The sequence below is a fragment of the Parasteatoda tepidariorum genome, chromosome 2, assembly GCF_982258835.1.
Source record: "Parasteatoda tepidariorum strain Cologne lab strain chromosome 2, Ptep-v5.0, whole genome shotgun sequence".
Taxonomy (NCBI): Eukaryota; Metazoa; Arthropoda; class Arachnida; order Araneae; family Theridiidae; genus Parasteatoda; species Parasteatoda tepidariorum.
Genome location: NC_141756.1, coordinates 62,732,940 through 62,753,985, shown reverse-complemented (window position 1 = coordinate 62,753,985; position 21,046 = coordinate 62,732,940). Strand labels below are relative to the sequence as shown.

The 21,046-nt window shown below is 30.5% G+C and overlaps 1 protein-coding gene across 1 annotated transcript in view; it reads left to right on the top strand.

Annotated features, from left to right (window-relative positions):
- The window catches only part of LOC107437764 (5-hydroxytryptamine receptor), a 269,815-nt gene that overhangs the window by 141,606 nt on the left and 107,163 nt on the right, over nt 1-21,046 (top strand). The window contains exon 2 of the mRNA XM_043045163.3: nt 11,316-11,392. The gene's annotated coding sequence lies outside the window, so the exon portion shown is untranslated. The remainder of the gene's footprint in view (nt 1-11,315; nt 11,393-21,046) is intronic.

The window sequence follows — 21,046 nt, the reverse complement described above, 5'->3', positions numbered from 1 at the left end:
AAAGATGTATTATACACAATCAATGTGTACATAATATGCAGTATTACGATATATTAAAAGACATATTATGTATAATCAATACATTAAAAGATATATTGTACATAATTGATACATTAAGAGATGTATTATACATAATCGATACATTAAAAGATGTATTATATACAATCGATATACACATACTCTACAGTATTACATTTGCAATAATATTTTTAGGCTATTCAAAAACAAGTCATTATATACAAGTTATGTAATATACATAATCGATACATTAAATAATGTATGACCCATAATCGACACATTAGAAACATAGTATGCATAATCAATACATTAAGAGATGTATTATGCATGATTGATTTATTAAAAGATGTATTATACATAATCGATACATTAAAAAATTTATTATACATAATCGATATATACATAATATGCAATATTACATATAAAATATTATTTTTAGGCTATTCAAAAACAAGTCATTGTTATTAAAAATCTGATTAATATTTTTCAATTCTATGAGTATTTTAGTATTTGATAAGATCCCTTTTTGCCTGAATAGGCTTTTATAATTGATGAGATACTTGTTCAATTCATTATTCTTACAATCTTTATTTTGTTAACCGTCAGAAATTTTAGTGTATATTTACCTCAATTTTCGGTGTGGAAGTAAACTAAAAAAATTTTTAAGTGCAGAACTGTAGTTATCGTGCAAAAAAATATGTGAAATAAATAAAGTAACAGCTGCTTGAAAGAATTAGTGCAGATAAATTACTAAGAAGGAGCCTTTTTTTAAACGAAATGTTTTCGCAATGAAGCCATAAATTAGTTTTGATGAGCATGAAAATATGTGCTGTCAGTAAGCAAACTAAAAAGATAAATAAATAAAACAATAAAGGTGAAAAAGTACATAGAAAAAGAACTACATGAACTGTAAAAATTTTTTGTTTTCCTCAACGCCAAAAATGGTGGCAACTGTAAATCGAAATTTTTTGGAGTGTATGTACAGAAACAAAGTAAGAGGTAAAAATATTTAGTCATTATTTTTATTTTCCAAGACTTTTTCCTTGTATGATTTTTTTTGAATTGGTATTTAGTTAACTATTTTGTCAAACTTTTTCCTGGGGAATATAAAAAGAAAATGATAGTTCCAGGATTAATTCCTATTTTGCAAAAAAAAAAAAATTCTATTAGGAGTTGTAAATAAATATTTACGTGGAAAAAGAAGCTTTTGTATCAAATCAGAGAAAACAGTAGATTAAAATCAGCACGAAACATTTTAATGTTTGGTAGGTCTGAAATGTTTCCTACTCTGGAAGTATTTCTTGGAAATGGTTCCTATAACAATTTGCCTACAAAATGCTTTAAGCAACTGCTGAAATTTTTTTTTCTGGTTTTCTCTTCATTACTCTTGTCATTTCTTAGAATATTTAGTCAGAATTTGAGTGCATTTTGATTATTCTCACTTAAAAATTTATTGAAAATTACTTAATCTGAATAGCTTTTATCACGTCAAATTTATAGGGAATCTTAAAATACATACAAGGTAGGGGTATATGAAAACCCCTGCATTACACGATTCACAATTCAATGATATATTTAATATATATATTCCAAATTACAGTTTGTAGGGAATCTTAAAATACATACAAGGTAGGGGTGTATGAAAACCCCTGCATTACACGAGTCACAATTCAATGATATATTTATTACATATATTCCGAATTACAATTTATAGGGAATCTTAAAATACATACAAGGTAGGAGTATATGAAAACCCCTGCATTACACGATTCACAATTCAATGAGATATTTAATATATATATTCAAAATTACAGTTTGTAGGGAATCTTAAAATACATACAAGGTAGGGGTGTATGAAAACCCCTGCAATACACGATTCACAATTCAATGATATATTTATTATATATATTCCAAATTACAGTTTGTAGGGAATCTTAAAATACATACAAGGTAGGGGTATATGAAAACCCCTGCATTACACGAGTCACAATTCAATGATATATTTATTATATATATTCCAAATAACAATTTATAGGGAATCTTAAAATACATACAAGGTAGGGGTATATGAAAACCCCTGCATTACACGAGTCACAATTCAATGATATATTTATTACATATATTCCAAATAACAATTTATAGGGAATCTTAAAATACATACAAGGTAGGGGTATATGAAAACCCCTGCATTACACGAGTCACAATTCAATGATATATTTATTACATATATTCCAAATTACAATTTATAGGGAATCTTAAAATACATACAAGGTAGGGGTATATGAAAACCCCTGCATTACACGAGTCACAATTCAATGATATATTTATTATATATATTCCAAATTACAATGTTTCTTTCATGTTGAAAAAAGTATGTTTATTCACTAGATATAATAGTCGGTTTTATTATACTGAAACTGAATAGTTTAAAAAAAATTCCAACTACTATTTTATAAATATTTGAGTTTAAAATATCTCTATACAAAATTCTTTGGTTACAATCTCAGCTTCAAAAATACAGAAAAGAAGAAATGAAGTCAGTCTCTTTGCTATAATGAGAAATATATTTTCCCATTTCCATTCATTTTACTAACTTTTCATTGGTTGACTTTTTCTCTTTTATATAAAAGCTTTCATCTCTATTCACATAGATTATAAAAAAAAAGAGGTATGACAAATAAAAAAAAATATGTTTGATTTTTAGTCCGTTTGGCAAGAAAATTTATTTTGAAATTTAAAGAATGAATCACGGTTTTATCCAATATCAGTTTTCGAAAATTGAAAATTTCAGGTAAAGGAAAGGAACGTTTGATATGATAGTGAAATTGAAATATTTGAGGATAATATACTAAGTTCAAAAGATTAAATTCAGAGTTTTATGAAATTGAAAACAAGATTTCAGCGTATATCACGTACAAGATTTCAACGCAGCAATAGTATCTCTAATATCTGTAAAGTTTATATAGTTTAAAAAACAAACAAACAATAGAAACTTGGCAACTTAACCTACTTCAATATTATTTCCCTGCAAGAAATGGATTCTCCAATCTCCCAAAACTTTTGACGATATCGCTCATGGGCTGCAATAGCGGCACAACTCAAAAATATCAAGTTTTGAGATAAGTGGGTTCAAAGTTTTTATTGCTAAGCAAAATGAATTAGAAATGCTTTAGTTTGCTTAAAAGAAGATTACCTTGATGTATGAGTTGTGCTAGTATTGCTGCTGAAAGAATGTGTATTTTCGTATTTACACCTGTTCTTAGTCCAAAACGCGTGTTTTTTGAGTTGTGTCGACTTATGTTGTCATTCTAGTTTCGATCGTCTAGTCCTTATTCTAGTTTTGTCATTTTAGTCAATCTCTCACAATGCACCGCGATGAGGTTCCAAATTAAAGAAACATTTTTGTCATATAGTTGAGAGTTTTACAGTTTTATGAAAAATGAGATATTGCGTCACAGTGTTGCCGCTAGAGGGCAAGATAGCTACTAAAAGGGAATGCAAGACAAGTGTATCATCAATTGCACTGCGTTACGCGCGGAGATATGGGCAAAAAACGTGACCTAACTGAGTTTAAACGCTGGAAGATTGTAGGCGCTTGAAGCGTCGGAACCAGTATCAGCAAACGGTTTATCTTCTGAAGTGTTCAAGAGTAGCAGTTATTAATGTGTTCGGAGAGTGGACTACCAAGCAGAAAACCAGGTCACAACATCAGGCTTGTGGTCGCCGCATGATACTGAATGCTGGAGCCGAAAGGAGACTTGCCAGAGTTGTCCAGTCCAACAAAAGAGCAACAGTACGTCAAATAGCGAGGAAGCTTAATGAAGGTGCAACTGCAAACTTCTCTTAACGAACTATGTGCCACACATTGCATCATATAGACAATGGGAGCCGATGACCTGTTCGAATGATTGTGCTGTCAGCCTTGAACGAGATCATACGTCTTCAGTTTTTTCAATTGAGCTTAATAATTGGACAGTAGATAACTGGAAAAGGGTCAAGTGGCCCGATGAATCGTGGTTTCAATTTCGCCATGCAGGTGGCAGGGTTCGGATATGGCAAAAACAGCACGAAATCATGGATCCCAATTGTATTGCCACAGTATTTCAAGTTGTTGAAAGCAAAGTTATGGTTTGGGGAAATTTTTCTTGGCATTTCTTGGGTCCATTGATTGCTGTGATGCAACGTATGCAAGCCAAAGGGAATTTAAGTGTTACCGCTCATCAAGTATATTCGGCTATGTTTATGTACCCTGCAGGAGATGGATACTTTTTGCAAGACAATGATTCATATCATGCAGCTCATATTGTAGTCAGATGGTTTGAAGAACATGACGGTGACTTTACATTGCTTCGATGGCTCGCACAATCTCCAGATCTCAATCCAATTGAGAATTATTGGGATGAGATTGAACAGAGTATCAGGCAGCTGGATCCAGTGCCATCTAATCTGATGGAATAGAAAGTGCAGTTCATCGGATATAAGGTCAAACGTCTCTTACCAACTACCAACATGTCTTAGAATCTATGCCAAGAAGAATCTAAGCAATATTAAGGGCTAAAGGTGGTCCAAAAGTGTATTGAGGGGTGGTCATAATAATTTGGCCACTTAGTATATATATAGAGTATAAACATGATGCGATTTAAGAAATCGATGTTTCTGTAAATTACTTTTGATTTAGGGAAAATTACGAATCTTTAACGTGTAAAAAAAAACGATAAGTAAGTTATCATTGCGATATATATTTATAAAAAATTTATATTTATTATTAATTTAATTTTAAAGCTTAATAATTTTAATTCTTTTTAAATGAATATTAAAGTAATATAAAATTTTACATAATTTGTAAGTCTATTTTCCAAAAGAAAACTTAAAAACGGTAGAAAATGTAACATTATGCTATTTCAGCTTTTCAATACGAACCACTACAACGAATTTTCCAAACAAGACTTTTGTTTCGAACTATTCTTGTTTTAAAATCAGTGCTTGCATTTAAATCATTTCACCAAAATGAAAATTTAATTTAAGCCTCATAAAAAATTAAATTAACTATAAGATGAGTTTAAAAAGTTAAACACTGCATCGATTTGTTGCGGTAGTATGGAAATAGTATCACTCTAACAGATTGCTTTTCTCTTTAAATTCTCGCTTAGTTCTCCCAGACCACCTATAAATAAATCAGCATTCACTTAAAGATATTGATGTAGTGTAATTGATGGATTAACCCTTTTATTTATTGATTTTCTGAGTGGTAGGGGTGAAATCGATAAACTCCCTGACAGTGTCAAGTTATATACCTTGCTACGATGATTTTAAAGTAGTAAATTCTCTTCATAAGTATTCATAAATGTCGACATAATAGAGTCTTTATTAAGCATTTTAGAAACGTGTTACGTAACTATTTTTAATTTTTGAATTCGTAATTTTTAATTACGTCGTCAAAGAAATTCGTGTAGTACGTAAATCAATTTAGAGATTATATAGTTCAAAAATGAGTACTATGAATTCAGAAGAAATCTTCTATCATATTAATTTTAATTTCGATGATTAAAAGTATTTTTTCTAAGCGATTAAACAATGGGCATTGTACAAGAAAACATTTATAACATATTTTATAATCTTTATTTAACATTTACACTGAGAAAAAAATATACGCGAAACTATAAGAATATGGTAAACTTTAACATGTTTCTGGCTCTATGGGAACATCAAAAAGAGTACTAGTTTTTACCGAAGCTCGTTGTTAATGATTTTTAGCGAAATTAACAATAAAATATGGTTTATAATAAATTATATAATACGGTAAAAGTGGTATATATGCTTATTTTTCTCACGATACGTAACAGCATGGTGTAAAAACCACTTATTTGGTGAAATTTACTTCCAAATCTGTATTTTTTACCTAACATGTGTTAATAATTACTATAATTTAGGAAACCAGAATTTTCGGTAAACCGATACCATATAAATGGAAGAATTACCAACTGAATGGTTTATATTCCGAGTATAGTTCAAGTTTTTATTAACCAGAATTATGTATTTTCTCCCCAAATGTCATAATCATTCATAACGGAAAATTTACCAGCAATTCTTTTCTTCGTATAGTGTTTATATCAAATTTTATATGAGAATAATAAAAATTAAACATTGCAGAGAAAAACTTAAATATATTTTTGAACAATTAAAAATAAAACGAAACTACTAATAAGAAGGAAGTAACGCAGTTACATTGAAATGACGGATAAAGCTATTGCTTCCTTGAATTTAGATTATTTGCTACTACAAAAGACTGCTTATGAATGATTAATCCTTATTGAAAAAAAAATAATATTTTGTTGAAATTCCCAATTTGAGATCCTTAATGTACCTGAGATGACGTGCAAAAGTATCATAAAATAAACTAATTATTTTCAAACACATCTTTTAAATAACGGAGTTAAATTAAAATAACGTAAAAAGCATCGCGTAAAGAACACATAAAAAGTTAAAATGGCCAACTTCCGTAGTTGTATTAGAAAAACTGCTGCTATAGTACGCAAAACTGCTTCTTGTTTCATTTTTTTAAATAAATACTCTTTTTCATTCACTTTGTTTTCTTCGTTATTACAGCCAAGCACAAAAGATAATTCCACTGAAGGAAAATCTATAACAATAAAAATTAAATATTTGCGCGTGCATATGTCAGTGCGGTCCAGAACCGTTTGCATTAGCGTCCTGAGATTTAGGTAAAGACGGCAATGTAAAATATTCCGGATAAAATTACCGTAGAAAGTACCGGCACTCAGGGTGTCACTACTTTTTAGCGTGAAATCCATTTTTAACGGAAAAAAAAAATCTGATACACCGTAATTTTTATTTGTAATTTTGTAATTTTTTAAATATATGTAATTGTAAAAACTGCGTAATATTTATTTAATTAGAGTGATTCAGTGATTATACTGAAAAAAATTACGACATAATATTTTACGGATAATGCTACTTATACCGTAATTTGATTCAGAATTTTTTGGATCATTTCAAGGAGCAATTTCAACCACCGATCTTAAAAATAATTAAAAACAATAAATTAATCCATTTGACAATGAATAAGGTTCAGCATCAGACAAATTTAGCTGCATACACGCAAAATCCGAATCAAATTATGGCAAAAAAAAAAAAAAACTGACACCAAGAGTGCAAGATCTGTAAAATCTATTTCACCGTTAAATTTAATTTTATCGTGAAATTTTTTACCATCATTTTTACAATATTATTTATTTATTTACAGTGATTCAGGGATTTTACAGTAAATATTATTGTTAAAATTACGGTATGTCAGATGTTTCGATGTTTCTAAAGATAATATTAGTGACATATGATAGCTTATTATTCTGTAAAATAAAAAAAAAATTATTTAAAATTAGTCTTTTTTTGGTTAAATTATGAAAGCTCAAGGGTCTACGTAGATGGCACGTGAGGGTTACGTCACAGAATTATTTTGTTTATAGTTACGTTTGAAACGTGTTTATATAAAACTAAATAATTCAAAATGACGGTAAATGAAATAAATTAAAAATAGCACTGGTAAAGATTCGAGAAAGGGTTGAACTTTATAAATATTAACTATCATGAGTTAGCTGCGAGCACTAGCCCTACGCAGAATGATTCGTTTTAATATTTATGTTGATGAGATGAACATCTAAAACTTGTTTTTTTTTTATAATATAATGACGCAAAATAGGAAATAAAGAAAATTGATTTATTTAAACTTTATTAATTATATATTTATTTTCTGACTCTTTATAAATCACCTACATACTTTACAGCTCTTTATATTATTAGAAAAATCTAATTTCCGAACATCTACTGCAGGGGTCCCCAACCTTTTTGTACCTAAGAGCAAATACCAGAATATCGGTCGAGTGGCGGGCACCATTTATTTTTTCAAGATAAATTTATAGTTGGTAGACATAGGAAATAATATACACTGCATGTAATGCACAAAAAATTTAATTTAACATATGAATATAATTAGTATTAATATCCTTGAGTAAAATAAATTATTACGAAATTGCTTGAAAAACATACAAAGTATAAGAGTTCATATATTCAATCCGCGAGTGGTCAGCTATATTTTGCTTTGTGCTTATATCTGTGGGAATGGAGATCCTTTTCCTGGCGATTTCTATTTTGGTTAGGTTTATCATCCATATTGAGAAAGCAAAACAAATTACGTAACATTTTATGGGAAAATTGAAAACGGAAATATTTTATTGTTGGGCACAAGTAGCGGGCGCATCTAAACCGATCGAAGGGCGCCATGGTGCCCGCGGGCATAGGGTTGGGGACCCCTGATCTACTGTATCTACTGAATTGAAATTTCGTAAAATTTTTTTCCGACTGAATTAACAATTTATTGCTGGAAAGTTTTTAAAAAAAATTAATTTCTTTTTAGTGCTAGGCATTTTTTAAAATTTTTGGCAATACATTTTCGCTACAGTTTAGGTATTTGTCTTTGTGAAAAGAGAAATTGTATTGACTTTCAAAAAATTATTCTCTATTTAATATCTGAAGAGTGAAATTTTAATAAAACAGACCCCTTTTTTAAAAAAAAATCATAACTACTAATTTATTGAGTTTTGAAAAAATTCTATTTTTAATGAAATAAAAAGGGTAATTAAGCTGTTAATGAAAAGGTATAAAATCAATCGTACTTGTGTATCATTTAATTTTCAATTTTCTCTATATTTCATTAATTTAATAAAATATTTCATTAAATCATTATTTTATTATGTGTAGATATGTATGTAAGAATATTTAAATTTTATTTTGAAATTTCAGATATTTTTAAAGTTTTACAGCTTTTTAGAATTAAAAAAATAAATATTTTAAATTAGGCGAACACCCCACAAAGTTTTGAATCGATTATTTTGTGTAAAATTTTTTATCGTTGTTGATACTACAGTACAAGGTTCAAAACTATGTAAAGAATGAATTAAAACTTTTGAAGCATAATTATATAAAAAATACCTGAATTAAATATTTGCTTTTCAGTTTTTGTAATGTAAATAAAGTTGACTATCTGCTTGAATATGTTAAAGTTTTTAAACTAATTAAAGTAACTAGTATTACTTTAGAAAAAGATATGGTTCTTAATAAAATTGTTTGGAAAGAGAAAAAAAAATTCAACTCAAAGGCTCTCTTTTGAAAAGGTTAAGTTTATATATATATATATATATATTTCTTTTTTTATCAAATGCGGTCAAGCGTAATTTTGTAGAAAGAAGCCTTTCTGGTGCTAGAAAGGAAAGAAAACTTAAAAGGTTTCAGTTACTATGATCTGAACTTTTATCACCTCGATGTGTAAAGTATTCTTGAAAAAGTATGGGTTTACTGAATCGATTTTGCATTATTTTTCTTGTCTATAACCCTATAGTCATTAAAAATTTGTTAAGAGAAATTCCAGCATTTGTTCATAGTTTAAGCGTTAAATTTCTGTTTTAAGTATTTAAAACTGAATATGTTTTTTTAAAAATGTTAATTTGAGTATATAAGTTTTATTTGTTAATCAGTTAATGAAAGTAAAGTTTTCTAAAAATAAAAATAAAAATATATAACAAAATTCAACTTAAAAATACAGAACTTTCATTTCTTTAAATTTAATAATATATAAATTAAAGTAAATTTACAAAATAAATAAATCTTTATTCTTAAAAAATTGTTTTTTTATGTGGCTTTCAAGCATGACTTACGGCGCATCGTATTTTTGTGTCGAAGTAGCAAATGTAATATCTTGGTATATAGAGAAAAAAAATCTAGTTCCGTACGAAATAATATATATATATATAAGCTAAAATATTGAGAAAATACGGACAAGAGAGGAAAATCGATAAAAAATTTAAAAAAATATAATTTTGTACTGTCTAAAGAAAAAGAAAAAAAACCTTAAAAATCCGGAAGACAAAACAAAGAGATTATATAATCTCTTCATCAGCCCACACGATTATATCCTCAAAAAGAAATGCTTTCAAATATTGTATTAATATAGCCAAAGCAATCTTTATCAATACAATAGTGTGAGGAGCACTCAAAAAATTTAAACGAAATTGGAACACATTAAGTAAAAAATATTTACGAAAAAACAAACAAATATATCAAGCAAAAAACAGAAAATAAAATGTAAAGAGATTAGAGAACAGTACACGAAAGGAAATCTACATAGTGAGGAGCGAATTAAAATGAACTTACGCGTACCGGAATCTTTCAAGAATAATTAAAAATATTTTCGTAAAAAGATTGCCAGATTACAAAATATGAAAACAGAATCATAAAAAAAGTGATATCTTATGGCACGTTCTTACTGCAATACCGAAGCGCGTCTAATTTGTTAATTACGTTGGATGGGCCCGAAAATTGATGTGCGCGGGGTAATAATATTATACAGAATAATTTAAAGGTTTGTAATTAATAAGTTTGATAATTCTAATAATTTTAGAAAATTAATAATTGTTTTAAAAAAAAACAGGATTTGATCGTTTTGCATTGATATTTAACAGGCGCCAAATTATTATTACTGCTGAAATCCAAAAATTAAGCTCGAAGAGCAATGCCCTAAACACACGAAATGAGAAAACCGAATTAAAAACGGAAACAAAAAGAAAACGAAAGTAAGTTAATAGTAGATAATATCAAGCGCTAAAGCTGCACTAAATATGATCACTATAATATAACACAATAAAAACGAAGAGAAAGAAGAAAAACGACGAAAATTAATAAGTCTTATCAACTACGCTGAAAGTATATAGAACTCATAAAATAAGCTAAAATATTAAGAAAATATGGAAAAAATAAAAAATAATGACAATAGAAGAAAATCAATAAATTTTTTTCTCTCCATATTTTCTCAATATTTTAGCTTATTTTGTTTGTTCTATTTACTTGCAGCTTATGCGTAGTTGATAAAACTTATTAATTTTCTTCGTTTTTCCTTTTTCTCTTATATATATATATATATATATATATATATATATATATATATATATATATATATATATATATATATATATATATATATATATATATATATATATATATATATATATATATATATATATATATATAGCATAACAGATAAAAATAACAAAAAACCATTAAAAAAGGACAAAAAATGTTAAAAAATTTTTTCCCTTTTTTTCCGGGTTTTTATTTTTATTTTTTTTTATTATTATTTTTATTTTTCCCTTGTTGTGTCTACATTTTGAACTTATATATAAATATATATTTATAATTTTGCTAAATAAATTTTTTTGCTTGTTTTTCAGTATTAAGATTGACCTTAAAAATGGCTGGATTTAAGAAAAACCCTAACATGCTTATTGAGAAACATTTATAGTGCAGTGTAAGTAGAGCTTTTTTTATTTATTATTCTTAAAAGATTTAAAAATATATATATTTCTGTTTCAGTTTCGCCTTAATTTTTTTAAGATTTCTTAAGTGTGTACAATACGATTTAAACATAGTAAAGTATTGTTGATTTCAAACTTTTCATTCAAGTGCTTCGGTTGAAGAGTAGACAACAAGATTGTAGTTTTACTGTTTCATATTTTGAACAAATTTAAATAGGTTCTACATAAATACATTCATTGATAATTTATATTAGTGTTTCTACACTGGTGTGCAAAACTTAAGCAACAAGAGCATTTTCTGTCATAACTCTACAAGAAATCATCCGATTGACATGAAATTTGAATATGATGTACATTATTTTGTACTTAAACGATGGTAAAAGAATAATGGCGCAGAAATGAATATAAAGCTTAAAGTAGGGTATGGAACAAAAAAAGGCTTTATTTGACATATAGTGGCGTTACACATGATTGCCTGAAGAAGCGTAAGTACAACTGGCAGATGTTCCCTAGTATGTGATATGCCCTCCCCTTACTGTAATTGTTGCTTGGCATCGTCTCTCCATGCTAAGCATCAGATTATCCAGGAGTTCTTGGGGTAAACGTCTCCATTCCTCCTTTAACGCATGTTTCAGCTGATGGGCGTTACCAGGAGGATACTTTCGTGTCGCAAGACGTCTCCCTAATGCATTCCCCACATGCTCTATGGGATTTAGATCTGGAGAGTAAGCTGGCCAATTGATTCGTGTGATATCTTCACTTTCCAGTAGCTCTTGAACATTAGCAGTACGGTGTGGCAGGGCATTGTCATCCATAAAAATGTCTGGTCCAATGGCCCCTCGGAACAGACGCACATGGGGTAGGATTACCTCATTGCAGTAGCGGTCTCCAGTTACAGAACCTCGGTCGAAGATCTGAAGCTCAGTCCGCTTGTTCAGCATAATGCCACCCCAGACGGCAACTCCAGGACCATCCGTAACGATCTCTTTCCGCGATGTTATTGGGATGAAATCGAGCTTCAACCTCTCTCCAGATCAACTGACGTTGAGAATCGCTTGTAGCACTAAAACGACTCTCATCTGTGAAGAGGACGCGACTCCATTGAAGAGCTGTCCAGTTTTCGGGCTCTCTGCACCACTCTAAATGGTGCCGCCGATGGCTAACTTTCAAAGGTATGCAGCGTTCAGGACGTCTAGCAAATAAGCCACCTTTGTGGAGGCGTCTGGCCACTTTAAATCTTGATGCTTGTCGTCCTGTGGCTGTGCACAGTTGCTGAGATATGGCGCTCGCTGACTGAAAACGGTTTCTTTTCGCCTGGAGGACAATGTAACGGTCATCTATTGGTGTTGTTGTGCCACCACCAACCTTCCGAACAGCTGTACCAGTAGTTTTAAAGGCATTCCAAGCACGAGAAACAACACTTTTCTTGATACCGAACTCCTCGGTGACACTGGTCACACTACGCCCCTCCTCAAGCTTCCCAATCATTCTTCCTCGAGTAAAGTCGTCTAAATGATTTCTTGGAGACATGTTTCACTAAACAAATCACTTGCACTTGCAGCGAATGTCTTTAACTACGGTGCTCTTCATCCTTTAATCACAGCTTTGACCTGCGCGCGCCGACCCACAAGGTTTACGTACACTTACATCACCTACGACGTTTTATTTCTAAAATTTGCATACAAATAATCTTTCTACTGAATTACGTGCATATTATACTGCAATTTCATGGCTATCTTATACTTTGTTGGGGAGCTGTGGCCGAAAAACCACTTGTTGCTTAAGTTTTGCACACCAGTGTATTAGTACCCATCCCATTACATGGAGCAATAAAATATCGATGAAGTTCATTCACTATATTTCGTATTTGTTTGATTAATTATTTCTGACTAACAAATAAAATATTGGAAAAGTGAAAAAAAAATTAAAAACAACAACAAACTGTAACTAAATTTGTGAAAATTGTAAAACAAAGTGATATAAATGTTTCACTTAAAAGGCGAGAACAAAAAATTTAAGTATATAGATATTTTTTGATTAAAAATGTTTATAATTCAAATCACTTTCAATTTAATGATTACCACTAGAAAGACTAAATTTTACTGTATGCCTAGAAAGTCAAAAAGGGTTAGTCTGGCTCTCCCCAGATTGTTTGTAGGTTGATCCTAAATCTTAAAACATTATCATAATTAATTTAATAAGACATATATTAGAGACTCGGTATTCAAAATTTTATACTATTTTATTCGATTTGATTAACGAAGATTTTTGTTTAAACGGAACAATGTCAATTATACTAATTCATTAGTTTCTTAGATAACTGAGTTTCCTTTTTCTATATATAATAATATAAAATACATTGAAATACTCTTGTTTTTTAATCAGATTGAGTTATCTTATACCTACTAAGAAGTACCTTATACCAAAACCTACCTGAAGTTATAGGGTACCTATTAAAATACCTTACGAGGAACACTTAAGGCTTTGTAAGGCTAACACCTGAATGATTTTAAACTGCTCAAAATATGAAAAATCTTAAATAATCAATATTTTCAGTGAGTTATTTTTTGAATTACAGAGCAATGAAAAACGAGTAGAGCCAAATTAACCCCAGCCGTCTGTCTAAAATGATTTCAGTTTAATGATTACATTATATAAAATTGCTTTAATGTTTGATTAAGGAATTAATAGAATTGAAACGATTGAATAAAATGGAGGATATAATATAATCAATTCATTTTTCTATCAATCAAAGAAACTTTTTTTTCTTCCAATGCCCACCTGTGTTAACATCCGTCAATGCTGGCATATACAGGGCGATTTTGTTGGCTTCTCTTCAGGGGCACCATATTAGGTTGGCCAACGTCGCTCTTGTGAGGTCCAGTGAGGACAGATAGTACGGAGAAGGAAAGAACATCCATGCCTTGCCCGGCATTCAAGCCCAGAACCTTTCTGATGCAAGGGCAGTTCCCTAACCCCTTCACAAGCCGGTCGGCATCAGAGACGCTATTTGGTATTAGCAGGGTTACTTTTACTAAATGAACAATATGAATGAAATATAAATTTAAAAAAAGAACAATAAATAAAAAAAAAGTCTTATATAAAATTGACGGGAAAAAATGCGATGGAGTTTTCTTTTGAGGAAGGGGAATATCATAATATTAAAAAGCAATATGCCCCTGTGTATAAGTTCTGTGTCTATAAGCTGTGTATAAGTAGCACTTAGTTATGAAGTAGAGATTTGAATTCTCACTAGGAAATCTATATAAAGCTTTAGAACAACAAAAAATACGGGAAGCTGTTTATTCTCTTTTACGATAAGAGACTGCGAGGGTATATCAACAAACAAATGTTTTAGATAGCATTTGTAGAATTAAACACCTTAAGTTGCATTGGGTTAGACATATAGATTGAATAACAGATACATATGAACCCTTCATGACAACATGAGGTCAAGGAAGTGATCATAAAGAAGGTGGTTTGAGGAACTTAGAAAAGTAGAAGGTTTGACTTGGAAGACAAGTGACTTGGAGAGGAAAATTAATTTTAAGCATTTGAAAAGACAAAATATAGTCTTTTCAGTATTTGAATACTAAACTGGCAAAGCGGTTTCAGACAGGATTGCCTTTAATCTTAAACATTGGTCAAAAAATTTTTTACATATTTTTCCATTAATGATTTGTGGAAGGACGTAGGTGAGTTCTATATTTTTAAATTTTTAAATAAAATTTCTAGTTAAAAATGGAGAACTTAGATGAAACGGTTGGTTAAAAATAGAAATTAAACATAGAAGACAAATTAACTAAAGTAAAGCTGAAGCTTTTGGAGTTGCGGAAGTAAATTCGGCGAAAAATAACAAGCACAGAATTTATAAAATTTCGGGTATAATCAATTTTATGAATTTCCAAAGGGGAAGATGAGCTGCACTTTAATAAGCTGCAGTAAATTCTTTAACTTAATAGCTGCAGTAAAAACTGTCTAACGATAAATACAGATTTTATTTTGGTTTTTAATTGTAACTCTCGTGTTGCAAAAAAATGCCTGTTTTTTTTACAAACTTTCTCCTTATACTTAACTGTTTAAAAATGTTTTTTACTAAACAGTTCTTTTTCTCAGTAATAATAAACCTCTTTTAACTATCAATTCAAATTCCAGTTTTTGCTATGATAAGTTTTACTTACTATAAGATAATTTTTCCTTTTTTTCAAATCATTTTAGGATTATTTTCCACATTTTCTCTTACTTTTAGTTCACGGCTTTGAACATCGTATAAATAATATTGCTATCGGAATTCATTGTCGAACTGTACATGATTCTAATTGTACTTCATGGTACATGATTATTATCTGTATTTATAATTTTTCGGTAAGTTAAATAGCTTTTAAGATAAGGATAGTTTAAGATTTTTTTTTGTAAACAAGCTCTATGTCTGCCGTGGCTCCGGAGATTGAGAGTCCGCATTCTAATGGGGTGATCTGGGTTCGAATGTCAATGTTGAATGGTCATGCGGATTCTGCTTTCGGCTAGCAACCTCTAATGCTGACATAGTTATTTTAAAATATTTTTTGTCAAAATAAAGGAACTGTTGTTGTTAAAATGAGAGAGCTTGTTTGTTAAAAAGACTCTATTTATTTGCCAAAAAACTGGTGAATATTTTTAAATAGCAGTAGGAGTGAACTAAGCAACTAAAATAAGTAAAGAAACAGAAAATAAATTAACTGAAATACATATATAATATTATTGCGATGCATTAGAAGTTTGTTAATTTTAGATAGCAACTCGTTTACTTTAGATAGTTTGATTAACTCAATTGTAAACTTCGAAATTTACGAGTCATGTTAGCTTTTAATTATTAATCAATTCAAAGAACCAAATTTTATTTAAATTTGAGTTCATTATTCCCAAAGTAAATAAAACCGAAAGCATAGACATAATCTTTTCCATATATTAGGAAAATAATTACTCTAAAGACACAGAAAGTCATTTATTATCTTAATTATTTACATTTATTACTAGAATTACGCTATATTTATATGAAATTTCAAAGTTCTTATCTCTAGTCTTCATTCTATAGTTTGAGAGCTCATAGATTCAGAATTTATTTAATTTAAATGGCCCTCAGGTTATCAAGTCAGAATTAAGAGTTTACGAACGTTCTTTAGGCAGAGATTTCATTATCTCAGTGATGAAGGAAGCTTTTGTTTGAATAACTATGCTTGCACAAAACTGAAAAGCTTAGTAATGTATGATATTGTGATCATTATTTCTACGCGTTTGACTTCATCGTCCATAGAAATTAAGGAAAAGTCTTCAGTTTTAATTGTATATAATAAAGACATATTTTGCGCACAGAGAAGAAAATTATTAACGATATATTTGTTTGAAATTCCTTGAAGCTATTATATTTCCGACACAAGAATGGTCTGTTTATGTTTAAAATAAATATATTTAAGAGTATTAAATGTTTTAGTTAGTTAAGCTAAAGCGTTTGAGAATAAAATTCTTAAACGAAATGCTTTCAAATTTGTGTTTGTGCATCTCTCTCAGAAGTATCTTTCATAATTATTTATCCCGCAGTGGACTGATTGTTAAGACATGGTTCCCAGCAGATCACCGAAGTCAGGCATCACTGGCTGCTGTCAGTGTGCGTGTGGGTGACCACTTGGATCAGTCTGCGTAGGGACTGAGGGTGTGAGGTATTGGTCCTCATTAAACTGTTCTACCGTGAAGTGCTGAACTTCGTGTGCAGATCGTTGGGCTACTGAAGCGGGGCTGCCATCCCCTCTGCTGAGGATCAAATTTGTGATGGCATGCCTTCGGATCATCTTCAGGGATGTTTCCCAGACCGTCGCTGATAGCCCATTGCTCAGCGCTAGTGCGACGTATATGAACTACTGCAACCACAACATAATTATTTTATTTTGAAATTATTATTCATACAATTTGGAATATTACGAAATTATTCAGAAATTCTAGTTTTACTGTGAAATTATTAGCGCTATTTTATAATTATTTTAAAATGAAATTATTATGGCCCTATTTTGAATTTTTATTATTGCATTATGAAATTATTACTTTATTATAAATTAAATAGAGTTATACTCGTTTGAAATTCCTTGATGTAATTTCATGATACTTAAATGGTTTATTAACGCCCAGAATGAATTTATTTAAGAATTTTAAATTGTTTCATTTAATTGTGGTTGATTTTTTCGTTGTTATTTCATAAAAAAATGAAGCGAAACTAAATAAATGAAAGGAATGTAGTTTTTAAATATGAAGAATGATATAAATGCTTTAGTGGATTGGCTTGTCAGGTCTCATTTTAGTAAATATGAAACAATAGAAATAAAAATGTATAAAATGACTGCAAAGAGCTTAGAAAATATATTTTCACTGAAAAAAAATGCTTAATTAAGAGGCAAAATAATTAAATGGTTAGGTTTCTCGAAAAAGTTTAGATGATGAAGAATATATACTCTACAATGTAGAGCTTCGGTCACATTTTTTATATATGCGGATTTACTTATTTTTATTTAATTCTGCTGTGTTATATAATCGATAATTATACTGTGGAAAAAAATTTATATCCACGATGTTTCTTAAAGCATTTATGTACTAACTATGAACATTAATACTAATCCGCTTTTATATTTCCATTACTTCAAAGGAACTAATGGTGCGTGGAAAACATAAATTTATGTATTATTTTAAAATTCATAATACATTTAAGAAAGCAATGAGAAGATTATTAAAATTTAATAATTGATAATTTACCTTCGATGCTAACAAAGAAACGTTCCAAAGCTAAACCCTTAAAATTGTATGAAAATTTTGCAGATCTTAGAAGAATTGATAGAAATACCTTTATATATATATATATATATATATATATATATATATATATATATATATATATATATATATATATATATATATATATAATATATATATATATATATATATATATATATATATATATATATATATATATATATATATATATATATAATATATATATATATATATATATATATATATATATATATATATATATATATATATATATATATATATATATATATATATATATATATATATATATATATATATATATATATATATATATATATATATATATATATATATATGTATACACGGTTACTTTTAATAAAAAGTATGCAGATGAAGATGTCTAGCTGCCTTGACTTTTAGCATAGGGCATTGGAAGAGAGAAAAGAGATTTGTCCATAGGAAAACATTTAAAAATTTGGAACATTTTGCCATGTATGCTCCTTTCAAGAGCCAGCTATGAAATTATTTTCTTACTGTAGACGCAAGATGATGAAATAAAATATCATCACTATGAGCTCAATATTTTTAATTATAAAATCACATTAAACATTTAACAATAAAGAGTAAAAAAATATAACATTAACTAACATGATTTAACTAGAAAGTTTTTACTCAAATGAGTAGGAAAGGGGGAACCAGGGTGGTTCGTAGAGCTCGTCCTGCGTCATCTCCTATATTAAGTCAGAAAAAGATAGTTGTTATCGTCTTTGGGGTAGAGGGGTAGCGCCATCTAGTGCTACAACTCCCCCTCTTACTTCTTAGACGTCTCGGCAAGGAGTCAGGAACCTTTTTATGTCTATTTAGAGCAGAAGGTGGAGATTTAGTTGGAATACCGGTAGCTACTTGAATATCTTGTATGCGTTTTGGGCACCCTCTTTTTCTCAAGGGAGCCACAAGAGTTATCTGATGTGTAACACGAAACTTATTCTGTTCTTGAAATGGGGTTAGGGCTGATACATGATATTTCCGAGAATCTTATCTGGTTCACTGGGATCAGCAATATCAAACGTTGTAGGTGATCTTATAGCAACAATGACGTAAGGACCATCCCTCTTTGGCATGAATTTACTAGTTTTCTTTAGATGCCCCTTGCTAACAGGATGGAGGCTAACCCAAACTTTGTCTCCACAGTTGAATATAGGATTTTCTCGGCGTCTCATATCAGCATATTTCTTTTGTTTATCCTGATGTTTCTCAACTCTCTCCTGAACTTGGTGTACAGTTCTGGCAAAACGCTTCAAATAAGGAATTATTTCCGGAACGAAATTATCATTCTCAATAACTGCTTTTATGTCATGTTTAACATCATCAAGTGTTCGTAATTCTCGTGCAAATTGGAGAAAAGCGGCAGATTGTCCTGTTGATTCACATTTGGCTGTGTTTAAGGAAAACCTTATGAATGGCAACTTTTCTTTCCATGATTGATGGTTTTTACCAACAAGTATGGCCAAACAAGTTTTTAAGTCTCTGTTCTTTCGTTCCACTGGGTTAGACTGAGAATGATAGACAGGAGTCAGACATTGGTCAATATTCAGGATATAGCATAGCTGTTGCATGACAGCACTTGTAAACTGAGCACCGTTGTCACATATTATTTTCCTGGGTAACCCAAATCGAAGTAAGACTTCTTGCATGAGAGTTGTGGCACACTCTCTGGCTGTTGCTTCCTTTAACGCAAATAGTTCTGTCCACTTTGTAGCATAGTCCTGGGCAATAAAAATCCATTTCTCACCAGTTGGTGTTTCTGGAAGAGGACCGAAAAGATCAATTGACAGAGTCTCAAAGCGTTGAGCATAAACAGGAGTTTGAAGTAAACCAGAAGGCGCTTGATTAGATGGCTTGTAGCGACAGCACTCAACGCAGCTTTTAACATAGTCCGCTATATCTTTTCTCATTCCAACCCAGTAGTATCTTTTGGCGATACGGTGAAATGTTCCTTCAGATCCAAAGTGACCTGACATTGGCGAATCGTGATATTCTTCAAGAATTTCTGTTTTTCTTTGTTGGGGTATGACAAGTTGCGCCTCTTCTTCGTCTGAATCTGGCGAGTACCGGTATAGCACTCCTCTGTTCATGATGTAACCACGAACAGTCCAGGTGGCAAAGTCTACTGATTTCTCAGGTTTCTCAAAAGCTTCAATGATTTTTCGAAGTTCATCATCTTCCAACTGTGATTGACGTAATTCGGCTGGAGTAGTAGTGGGGATTTCAATTGATACAGCACAGATTTGGCAGGAATCTGTACTTGAATGTTCACAAATTAAGTCTTTAATTTCATAAGTTGGTCTAGAAAGAAGGTCTGCTATTACATTCGATTTCCCAGGAGTATAAAGAATTTTTGGATGATATGATTGAATTTGAAGAGCCCATTGAGCCAGGCGACCAGATGGTGATTTGATACTCATTAACCACTTGAGGGGTTGGCGATCTGATGCAATTATAATTTCTTGATTTTCCACATAGCCACGGAACTTATCAAGGGCCCAAACTACTGCAAGAGCCTCTCTTTCGGTAGTTGAATAATTTCTTTCAGCTGAACTTAGCAATCGACTTGCATACTCAATAACATGTTCTTCTGGGCCTTCGCCTTGGACGAGAACTGCTCCAAGAGCATAATTGCTGGCATTAGTTTTAATATAGAACGGTTTAGTTCCGTCAGGCTGAGATAGCACAGGTGGTGAAATCAACCTTCTCTTCAACTCCTCGAATGATTTCTGTTCATTTTCACCCCATGTCCATTGTTTATTCTTTCTTGTTAAGCCACTTAGGGGTCTTGCTACTTCGGAAAAATG